The following is a 12,640-nucleotide window of genomic DNA, read 5'->3' as shown; positions in this document are numbered from 1 at the left end:
TCAAAACAATATCAACTACACTGCTAGCAGTTTTGGTTCTTGGTTTTTGGTTTTTTACAGATAAAGCAAGGCTGGATCTAAAACTAGTACAGAAAGCAAAAAATGTAGAGTTTTTAAAAAAAAAAAAACACAAACAGGCTCTCTGCTCCTCCCTGTTCCAGAGACAGCTGCATCTTTCCATGCAGTGCCAGCCTCGCTCCTGAGCCACAATGGTGAAGGTCGGAGTGAACGGATTTGGCCGAATTGAACGCTTGGTTGCCAGAACTGCCTTCCAGTATGGCAAAGTTGAAATTGTTTCCATCAATGATCCCTTCATTGACCTCAACTACATGGTCTACATGTTCCATTATGACTCTACCCATGGCAAGTTCAACTGTACAGTTAAGGCTGAGAACGGGAAGCTTGTCATCAATGGGAAGGCCATCACCATCTTCCAGGAGCGAGATCCCGCCAACATCAAGTGTGGTGAGGCTGGTGCGGAGTATGTTGTGGAGTCCACTGGTGTCTTCACCACCACGGAAAAGGCTGGGGCCCACTTGAAGGGCAGGGTCAAAAGGGTCATCATCTCTGCCCCTTCTGCTGATGCCCCCATGTTTGTGATGGGTGTGAACCACAATTCACTCAAGATTATCAGCAATGCTTCCTGCACCATCAACTGCTTAGCCCCCCTGGCCAAGGTCATCCATGACAACTTTGGCATTGTGGGAGGACTCATGACCACAGTCCACGCAATCACTGCCACCAAGAAGACTGTGGATGGCCTCTCTGGGAAGCTGTGGCGTGATGGCCGTGGGACTGCCCAGAACATCATCTCTGCATCCACCGGTGCTGCCAAGGCTGTGGGCAAGGTCATCCCAGAGCTGAACGGGAAGCTCACGGGCATGGCCTTCCGTGTTTCTACCCCAATGTGTCCGTCGTGGATCTGACATGCCGCCTGCAGAAATCTGCCAAGTATGATGACATCAAGAAGGTGGTGAAGCAGGCGTCGGAGGGCCCACTAAAGGGCATCCTGGTCTACACTGAGGACTAGGTTGTCTCCTGCGACTTCAACAGTGACCCCCACTCTTCCACCTTCGATGCTGGGGCTGGCATTGCTCTCAATGACAACTTTGTGAAACTCATTTCCTGGTAAGACAATGAATTTGGCTACAGCAACAGGTTGGTGGACCTCATGGCCTACATGGCCTCCAAGGAGTAAGAAGCCCGCCCTGGACCACCCATCCCAGCAAGGACAGCAAGAGAGACCCTCGGCTGCTGAGAAGTTCCTGTCCCATATCAGTCCCCGATACTGAGCATCTCTCTCACAGTTTCCATCCCAGATCCCCAGAACAACAGGAGGGGCTTCGGGACCCCTACTCTCTTCAACACCATCAATAAAGTTCACTGCACCCATAAAAAAAAAGTATTGAAAATAATGAATTTAAAATGTTCTGTATTATTGCAAAACTTACAAAACATTGTTCAGGAAATAGTCGGTCTCTTAACAATGTAGGAAAGAGATGCAGTGGCTGATAAAAGGAAGTACCCAACCTTTACCAGTCGTTTGGACGATTACCTAAAACCAATAAGAATCCCTGAACATCAATGAAGGAACAGATCCAAAGCTCTGGTGTGACACTGCTTTGAAATAAAGCTTACTACCAAAAAAGAATAAATTCCGAGAAGACATGAACAACTGTCTGCCTGGAGACACAGCTCAGCCGTGGAGAGAACTTACTGCTTTTTCATGGGATCCAAGATTGATTCCAGGCACTTACTCAGTGCCTCACAGCCATCTGGAACTCCAGTTGGGGAGGGGGGGATCTGGTATCTACTTCGCCCCACACCAAGCATGCACATGATACACAGACATACATACAGGCATATGTATGTATAAAAACATATATGCAGCTGTCAAAATCATTTTGCAGTGTAAAGAGTTTTTTGGTTCTCTTTTGCGTTGTCTGAATTATTTATCTTTACCAAACAAATATAAAAAATATGATAGAAAAAGTTCTGGAAAGAGACCACTAACTGTGGCTGTCCTAGAGAGTTGCAGAAGCAAACATTTTAGGTGATGGTAATGAGCCAGGCACTACAGAGGTTTGGCAAAATTCATAGAAACATGCACATCTTACTCATACATATTACTTTAATTTGATTCTCAATGTAAGAATTTCAAATAAATATTGAAATATATCTGATAATACACATACCAAAATATTTATAATGATTTATTGATATTATTGATTAATTTTAAGTTCTACAAAATAATAAATTGGATTGACAGGCCAATGATAAGTCTATACTAGTAGCACATTAGTAACAGGAGTAGACCAGTGACTGTATGGAGATTCAATAATTTTGGCTATTTGATAATTTCTAAATAATGCAACACTGGAAAATCAAGTTTAAAGACTAATAGCAATACTTATAAAGATTATTTGGAGAAGTTTGGTTCTGAAAGCTGCAAGTCAGAAAGCAGTCTAAGTTCGATTAGCTTGTGACTGAGAAACAATTTGTGGTGTTTTTTCAAAAAGGGCAAATCAATGCTAGACATGCAGCAACAATAACAGACAAACTCAAAAAGCAGCTTGCTGTGCAAATGAAGCTGGGTACAGCAAAGTGTACTGTGCTGTTCTGTTCACAGAAACATCTAGAACAAGAGAAATCCAACCTATTGTGGCATACAACCAATCAGTTTTTGAAATAGGGGGGATTTTACTATAAAATAAATGATATCACTTTAGGATATGACAGACATATTCTGTAGTTTGATCCTACTATGAGTATATGCATGTTTTAATTCAAATTCACTTCAGAAACTGGTAGATTATACTTCAATAAAACTGATAAGGGAAAACTAAATACTTGTGCTGATAGTCAGTACAACTTGTCTGAAGGTATTATAAGATATCCCCTTCTTGGTGAGAACTTCAGTACTCCATCATGTTGACATTCTCTCAAGTTTCTCAAAGCTAGCCATCTGTTTGACCTCAAGCTGTGTGTCAAATATCCTCTTAAACCAAGTGCTTTGCTCCTTTGTAATAAAAACTCTTAACTCTTCAGATCGGCTGATGGGGTACTCACTGCCTCCTCTAACTCTGCATCCCTCAAACTGACAGTTTTCTCAGACACAAGTGACAAGTTATTCACTCAAACTTTAAAAGGAAATACATTGGCTTATGAGACAGCAAGAAGTCTGAACAACACACATGTTCAGTGGAGGATTGGGATACCAGCTACACTCAGGATGACTGAAAAGTATATACACTAGGTAAATCTCCCATCCTCAAAGGCTCTTTCAGCATCTCTATTTTTTATTATTTACTTAATATAATTTAATTTATATTTTTGAGGAAAGGGCACTCTACGTAACCCAGGATTGCCTTAAATTCATAATCTTATCACTGTCTTTCAGGCAATGGGGTGTGGGTTGTACAATGTGCCCCCATGTCCAGCTTATCTTATTTTTTAACTTTTAAACAGTTTAAAAATATTATAATTATTTTTGTTTTATAAGTGTTTTGCCTGCATGTATATTTTAGTATACCATGAGGCTGCGGTGCACACAGAGGTCAGAAGAGGGTGTCGGATTTCCTATAGCTCGAGTTATAGGTGATGATGAGCTGGGAATCAATCTAGGTGCTGAGAATCAAACTCAAGTCTTCTGGAGAGAAAAGCAAAAAGTGCTCTTAACTTCTGTGCTGTCTCTTTGGCCATTTCATAGAAAAGGAAAAAAAAACTACTTAAAAAGATTGAAGTTAATTAATTTATTTTTTATGTGTATGAATATTTTGTCTGCATCTACCCTTATGCACAGTGAGCTTGCCTGGTGGCTGACAAGGCCAGAAGAGGGCTTTGGATCCCATAGAATGACATTACAGATGGTTGTGAGCTACCATATAGGTACTAGGAACTGAATCAAGGTCCTTTGCAAGAGAAATAAGAGCCATTAACTTGCTAAACAGACTCCCCATGGCCTAGCCCTTCACTATTTATTTGAAAAGTTTCCATGGTTGGTTTGGTTCGCTTGGTTCAGCTCTGCAACCGCAGACTCTTTCTGCATTTCGAGGCTCATGACAAGGTTCCTGAATTGGCCAAATCTGTGTTCGATGGCTTCACTAACCAGAAAAATTAGTTTGAAGTTGTCCTCAGTACTAATGGCAATTCTTGCAGAAAGGGCATCCTCGGCCTCAGTTAGTTGATGAGTTCACAGAACAGTGGATGACTCATTCTTCCATGTGACTCTCTGCTAATCACTGTTGTATCCACAAACTGAAGAATGTGCAATAGACAGTCTCTCGCCTCCCTATCATGAGATGTCATTGGCTGTCACCTTGTCCCATCTTCCTTCCTTCACATAATCAATGTTCAAAGATAGATGTTTTACCTGCCAATGTACAGAAATGGAGTAAAATTTAGATTATAAAATGATACATTCAGTGATAAGATAAAGGTTCTGTAGTTCAACTTTCAATGCATAGATAACATTGAATGCTTATACTATCATAAATATTCTCTTTATTCTTTTTTGTTTCCCCAGCCATTGCTGTGAGTGATGCTCATACAGAGTATTTTGTGGAGTAATACTACACAAAATTAAACTGAAAATAAAATAATTCAGTTAATGGAGCATTTATTTAATTAAGTAAAATTATTCTATTGCCTAGATTAAATGACTGGGGTTGTACTAAATAATACTTTTGCTGAGATTCTTTTATAAACAATTAACATAAAGAAAGTACTTTTTTGAAAGTATAATAATGAGTGATTTGATAGTCTCAGCAAGTTTTACTAAAATCTTGATTCAACATATTATGTCAACGTAATGAATCTAAAGATTCATTAGAGATATATTTATGTCATTTGGGGGGTTTGGGTTTTTATTCAATTACTTGGGGGCATCTCTATAAAAGTATGAATAGCCCAAAGTAAATATTATGAAATGTATTTTCACAGCAATGCACATTTAATATAGCACATAAGTTATGTATTTTATATGTACAGTAAATATATTTTAATCAAAATGTTATGGATCACACCTAACTCAGGAGTAGAGAGATCACCAGGACTTCAAAGCCAAACTAGGCTGTACAGTGACTTCCAGGTAGCCTGGAATGCAAACTGAGACCCTGACTCAAAAAACTGAGAGCAGGAGTGATTTTTTTTTCAAATAAATATATGTAAATTCATGCTGTTTGTTGCCTAATTCCAGTATAAAGTGGGGAAAAAACCCACATATATTCTTTCCAGTTTTTACATTAGGTTTGTGAACATTCTCATTTATCCTTTTATAATATTTATTTTCTTTTTAATTTTGACTTAGTGTGTGTACACACCTGTGAGCATGGGTGCCTGAGTGATCTAGATGAGGGAGTCACATCCATGAAGCAGCATTTACAGCTCATTAGGAGCTGCTGACATGAATTCAGTGAACCCAACTTGAGTCCTCTGCAAAAGCTGTCTACATTCTTAACTTCTGAATCACCTCTCCAGTTCCTTCAATTATAATTTTAAAACACACTGTTATCAATATTTCTATTATTTTAAAATCTTCATTCTATTTCCAGAATGCAGTCTTGACCTTAGGATGTGTAATATTTTGCATTACATTTACAGTAATCAAATAGCAGGTATTTACCCTTGATATCCATTAAGCTAGTATCCAACATTCAATATTAGCTTTTGTCCTTCAAATAAATCTTTACCTGAACTTTTGAAACAGAAACTCTGGGGCTGGAGAGATGGCTTAGCGGTTAAGAGCACAGGCTGCTCTTCCTAGATGGACCTGGGTTCAATTCCCAGCTCCCATATGGCATCTCACAACTGACTATAAACTCCATTTCCAGGGGATCTGACACCCTCACACAAACATATATGCAGGCAGTACACCAATGTAAATACAAAAATAAATTATTTTGTACACAAAAATAAATTATTAAAAAAAACAGAATCCCTTCAAGGCTATAGAGAAGTAAGTCGGTCTTCAATTATCAAAATTCAGTCTAGAGATAGCTGTTTGTTAATAGATTGATATGCCAGATTATAACATTTCAATGTACGTTACCCCATAATTTATCTAGCAAAAATTCATAAGTTGTTCCTCTCATAACCCATAAAAGTCCTATAATCACTAAAGCACAGCACTCTTTAAATTGATGGCTGAGAGCAGTTTCCCCCAGTGTCATTTGGAGCAGACAGCCCAAATGCTCTCAGTTGAATAGGTCCTGTCAACTACAATGGATCATTTTCTCAGAATGAAATAAATGTTCTGAATTTCATGGTAAATTTTCTGAGCATTATCATTCAGTGTTTATGGATAGCATTTTTGACATTTAATTTTAAGTGTTCTAGCTACTCAGAAATTAATACTACCTAGAAATGGCAAAGTACATGAAAATTCATGTACGGAATTAAATGCTAAGATAAGTGTTCTACAATACAGAGATTTAGAACATAACTCCAGAGTGATTAGCTTTGGTGTTATAATCAGAGAAAATTATAACTCTTTGATCTTCCAATAAGCATTAATTTGCAAGGAAATTTACATAGTCATGTTGTGAAAATATTCTTTTGATCTTGGTAATGTAATGTGTGGACAAAATTTTGTTTTCTAATTACAACTAGTTAGCTGCAAATAGTGAAAAGAACAGTAAGTTATAGGAATAATTTCTTTATCTATTACCTACAAGAAGATTGGAAACAATGGAGTATCCCTTAGCATCTAAATCACACTTCAGAGCAGGTATCATGCCCAGCAGTACATGGTCAACAAGAATGAACTTAATGGTATTTTTGGAGATTGTTTTGTCTCTATCATTTTGTTTGGGCATTTTTTTAACCTTACCGATCTTTTGCATATATATTATGATTTCTAGTTTTGTGTTTTTATGGGATTTGTTTGGTGTAAATACTTTTCTTTCTTCATTCATTCATTTTTACTTTTTGTTTTGTTTTGTTTGTTTTATTATAGCTCTTATTGTTTTTAATCTGCCTGTTATTTTTCTAACATAGGAGAGATAGTAGGCATGGAGTTGGAAAGGTGGGCAGTGAGGAAGATCTGGGAGATGAGGGAGGGGAAACCTTGACCAGATTATATTATATGGAAAAAAACTTTTATTTTCAATTAAAAGAAAATCTTGGAAGAAAAGATTTGTAGATGAACTAAGGTAACTTCAACTGAGCCATCAGTGACTGAAATATTTAACGTTGTGATCTATCATCAAGGCTGACTTGCTTTCTCACTATTACCTCATAATCCAAGATGGAGTCTGCAATTTCAGCATTAGATGAGAACTTTGTGGATGAGAAGATGGGATGGAAAAGACTCTGAGCTAAGAGACAGCTCAGCTGACAGAGCTCTGTCTTACAAGAAAGAGGACTGAATCTGATGCCCAGTGCCAGCATTAATAGAAAAGCATGGTGTGAGGTTGTACATCTGCAATTCCAGTACTGGGACAATAGAACAGGCAGAATTCTGTCCCTACCCCCCACCCCCGCCATCAAGCCTCAGCAGCCAGCTCAAGGTCCCATAAGAGATTTGTCTCAAAAACCAAGGGTAATGACTCTTGAGATTTGATACTCAAGCTTGATCTTTGACTGCCATGCACACGTATATACATGTGAACACACATTAGTACATACACAGGCATCTGCACACACACACACACACACATACACACGTGAAAACAGAGAAGAACTGGAAAAGGAAATTCCTCACAATTAAATTGACTGTGACTACCATTACTGGAAATTTCTTCATGCACTTCTCTCTTTTATTTCTTGAAAAATTTCTCATGCATCTCTTTCTCTCTTTTTCTTCTTGAAAAGAAAATGTTTTAGGAACCATTTCTCTATGTGTATGTGTATCACCATTTTAAACCATTAGTTTATTTTTCACTCAGTATTTTTAATACTGATCAAAAATCTGTTACATTATTTTGAGACCCATTAAAAGAAAGTTTAATGAGAAAAATCTCACTGTAATTGACATTGTAATTATGTATATTTATGGAGTACAAGGTGATATTTTAATACACATATGATCTATGATGATAATATCATAGGACTCATACATATCAACTAAGACTTTTATTATTTTATAATTTATGTGTTTTTTTCACATTCTCTTCATGTATCACTTAGACAATCAGAATTATCATTGCTTGGAATCATTATATTTTTTCATGTCAGTATTAAAAGTAAGGAAATATTTCTGGATTACAGAGACATTTAGCTATTAAAAGCACATATTGCTCATCCAGAGGACCTGAATTCAGTTACTAGAATCAATATAACACATGCTTCAGGGAATTTCATGCTCTCTTCTGGCTTCTTTGAGCAAATATACTTATGTACATATATACCCCCATATTTACACGCTTAAAGTTATAAAAAATAAATTATTTTTAAAATATATGATGGACAAATACAGACACGTTTGAGTCTATACTATTCTATGCTTTCATTATTACCTATCATAATTTATTTTTTGAGAATTTCACACGTGAATACAAGTTATGATCTATATGCTCACCCTATTCCCTGCCCTCCATATCTTTCATATCTCCTCACTACTTTCCTTTTCAACTTCATCATTCTTTTTTTTTTAACCCACTAAGGCCACTTAGTGGTGTCAGTATGAGTATGGGTTTAAGGCCATCCATCAAAACATGGGTAGCTTATCAGGGGCTGTATCTGAAGTAAATGAACTCTGTCTTTCCCAGAAGTCATCTCCTAAGCTAGGAGTAGAATATAGCAAATACATCCCCATCCATGCTGGAATTGAGGCTGTCTTCATTTTACACTGCTCTTCTGTTGTTATCACAGCCACTGTGACATCATGTGTGCAATGGCCTCTTGCACACTGCTTCACATGAGTCCTCTACTTTGGCTCTCAAAATCTTCCTAGCCCTCTCTTCTATGAAGACTCCTGAGTTTGGAGGTAAAGAGTATTAAATAAATAACACATTTCAGGTTGAGCACTCCACAGTCTTTTGTTCTTTGCATATTGAGCAATTGTGAATTTCTGTATCAGCTTTCATCTCCTACAAAAGCGAGCTTGTTTCATGAAGGTAAAGCATTAGACTAATAAATAAATATAAAATATTTTTATATTATAAGTATATGTATGTATTTTATGTTTTCATTTATTAAATTTTTGAATTTTACTAGTAATTTAAATTATCTAGGGACACACATGTATATGTACATCCTATATTTTGAAAGATAAATGGATTCTATATTTCTTTTCCAAACTTTATACATTTGGTATTCATATTTTACTACCTTATTATGTTGACTAAGATCTGAAGTAAACTATCAAATAAAAATATGAACTGCAGTTAGGAGCATGCTTTGGTCTTTGTCTTACAGGAAACAATCAATAAATCAGAATCTAGGATATTAGCTGGAAATTTTTAATAATTGCCTTATCATATTATAAGAATTCTCTCCAGTGTCAATTTATTTAAAATTTTATTGATAACAGATATTGAATTTTGTTAGCTATTTACATTGGGATGTAACAAAGTAACCATACAGTATTCTCCTTAATTCTTTGATTGTAATGATTATTTTCTTTGCTTTCTCAGTATTGGAATAACCTACATTTCATAGGATAAGCCACTCTTATGGACATTAAATGCACACATATAGAGAGAAAATTATATGTAAAGATACATATAGTTGAAAATATATAGCATTCCTCAACAGTGTATTAAGATGCATATGTGTATTATTATTAAAAATTTTGCTTGGCCACCTTTGTTCTTCTGGATTTTTCATATGTTTTTCTTTGCATCTCAAACTAATTCTTACACCACAAAATGAGTGTTCTCTCTGATCTATTTTAATGAATTTATATATGATTGTTATTTTAAACCAGACTTGATAGCATATGCCGTTAATCCCAGCATCCACCAATGAGGCAAGGGAAGTGGATCTCAAAGCCAGCCTGATCTACATAGAGAGTTCCAAGACAACTAGGAATATACAGAGAAACACTGTCTCAAAATAAACAAATAAATAGTTATTTTATTCTTATTGTTAAATTATTTAATACATTGGGTATATTTTACCAATGAAACAATACAAAGTTTCTTTGTAAAAAATGGTTTCTTTAAGTTTTCAATAAATATGGATTCACAGAAAGCAGCAAAATAGTAGAGATTGTATGTACCCTTTTTCTGGTTTCTACTAATTGATTGCATTGTTTAGTAGCTATAGCAAAATATTAAACCAAAATGTAAGATTTGTAAAATTTGTATATGCAGTTTTCTACTGTCTTATCACATATGTAGATCCATTTAAAACCATTATAATGATTAAAAAATGAACAATTTTGTTGCCACAAAAATTTCACCCATACTTCTTCATTATAATTACACCCACTCATCATCTCTACCCTCTAGTAACCACTAATCTCTCTTCAACATCTATAATTTTGTCATTTCAAGAATGCTATATAAATTGAATTGTACCACATATGACCTTTCAAAATTAGCTTTTATTCTCACTCAGTGCAAGGCCTTGAAATGCATCCAACTTATTGAATGTGTCAGCAACTTGTTCAGTTTGTCATTGAGAAGTATTGCATAGAATAGACTCAAACAAGGAAAGCCCTGTAATTTCCCCAGCTACATTCTGTAGTTAATTTCCAGGCACATTGTACAGAGTAGCATGTAAAATGAAGCTGGCATCTCACTGAACACAAGTTCCAAATACTGGAATCCAACAATGCTGAGGCTGGGAGGGTTGGAGCAGAGTACATCTGTCAACCCTTTGAATGAGTGATGTGTTCCTGGCTTGAAACTCCCCATGTAGGAAGAAATAAATAGACCCAAGTGACCCCATAGCTCACACACTCAATAGTTATTCAGCTTTGCTTAGAACAGAGAGATCTTCTCATACAGGAAACTAAATAATACTCTGTAGCAGACAATTGTTTAGTAGTCAAGCTAAATCAGAGCCAGAACAATAGTTTATCTGGATTTGGGTTAGCAAGCAAAGATTACTCTCAAACTTCAAAAATGTTGAATTGATTCTCAAACAACATGAATGCATATCAGAGCAAATCTAAACTTCTTTTTTTTTTTTTTTTTTTTTTTTGGTTTTTCGAGACAGGGTTTCTCTGCGTAGCTTTGCGCCTTTCCTGGAGCTCACTTGGTAGCCCAGGCTGGCTTCGAACTCACAGAGATCTGCCTGGCTCTGCCTCCCAAGTGCTGGGATTAAAGGCGTGCGCCACCACTGCCCGGCAAATCTAAACTTCTTTAAAGGAATTCAGCAAGGACAATTTCTTAACCATAAAGTATGAACAATTAAAATGTAACAAATATACAAAGAATCAAGAAACTTTGATCCACAATCAGGAAGAAAACCTATCAGAGGAGTAAAAGTAATAGAAATAAGGTAGAAGATACAGATTTTTAGTCTAATTTTCATTCAAAATAAACTTTGATATATAAACAGCATGAAAAATAATGATAGTGTGAGGAGTTCTGAAAACTGAAATTAAACTGGGAATAAAAGTACAGTGTCTATTGTAGAAACTGATAACGTCCATCAATGGAAGAATGGAAAGGAAACTTGTATGCTGTGTAATCAAAAACAGATCCAGCCTTCATTACAAAGGAGAGCCTGTCATTTGGCAAATATGGAAGGCTACACTAGAGAACATCACAATAAATCATGAAATCCAGACAAAGAAAGAAAAATATTGCAAGATCTCACACATGTATGTGTATCTGAATACAAAATGCATTAAGTTGAAGAATAAAACTGGGTACCAGAGGAGGAGACATTGAGGTAAATAATCCACAAAGGAGTATAAGCAGGTAACGAGTCTAATGACCTTATATAGACCATGAGAGCTGTAGTTACTAATAGACTACATGAAAACTTGCTAAATGAGTGGAATAGGATAGGTTAGGAAAATAGGCATCTATGCTAAGTGGTAGATCCATTAATTTACTTCACTACCGGTATTATATATATAATATTTAATCTATAGATATAACTCTATATATCTAATAGGACCAATACTCCAAAAAGTGCTTGTCATTATACAAAAATCTATGAATGTTCTAAAAGAACTGAATTATATCCACTAAGGGATAAACAACATGTTGTAGAAATTGTGTCTGTAATGATGAAAGTATCAAAATGGAGGATCCTAAAATGATATTTGATTTCTGATTGATTACACAGCACATGTAACAATGCAGTGAGCAAAAGGCATAGCAATAATACTTATAAAAACAGAGAGAATGCAAAAAAGCTTGGAGCAATATTAACCAATATAACATACATGTGATTATAATATCAGGATAAAAGGTAGAGATAAAACATGTATACAAATGTTGGACTATCATGTTTGCCCAAATATGATAATATTTAGAAACTCATGTAAGAACCCCTCATGAATTCAAGCAGGATAAGAAAACCCACTTACATAAATCATGACAAATTCCTAAAACCCACTTGTAAAGACAAAGTTTTAAAAGCATCAAGGATGATAAAGGACACACAAAACAGGAAGAAATAGCAATAAAATTTTCATTTGTATGTATATTGGTTGAAAAAAACAGTAGACTGATACCAATGGAATGTCAAATTCACATTCATCAATAAGTATTTTCTGGGACTGAAGAAATGGCTC

The 12,640-nt window shown here is 35.8% G+C and overlaps 1 pseudogene; it reads left to right on the top strand.

The window, feature by feature from the left end:
• The first annotated feature begins 209 nt into the window (after window positions 1–209).
• LOC102919567 (glyceraldehyde-3-phosphate dehydrogenase pseudogene) lies at window positions 210–1,293 on the top strand (annotated as a pseudogene).
• The last annotated feature ends 11,347 nt before the right edge of the window (window positions 1,294–12,640 follow it).

Source organism: Peromyscus maniculatus, chromosome 21, assembly GCF_049852395.1.
Source record: "Peromyscus maniculatus bairdii isolate BWxNUB_F1_BW_parent chromosome 21, HU_Pman_BW_mat_3.1, whole genome shotgun sequence".
In the NCBI taxonomy this organism is placed as follows: Eukaryota; Metazoa; Chordata; class Mammalia; order Rodentia; family Cricetidae; genus Peromyscus; species Peromyscus maniculatus.
This window is presented reverse-complemented; position numbering and strand designations above follow the sequence as displayed.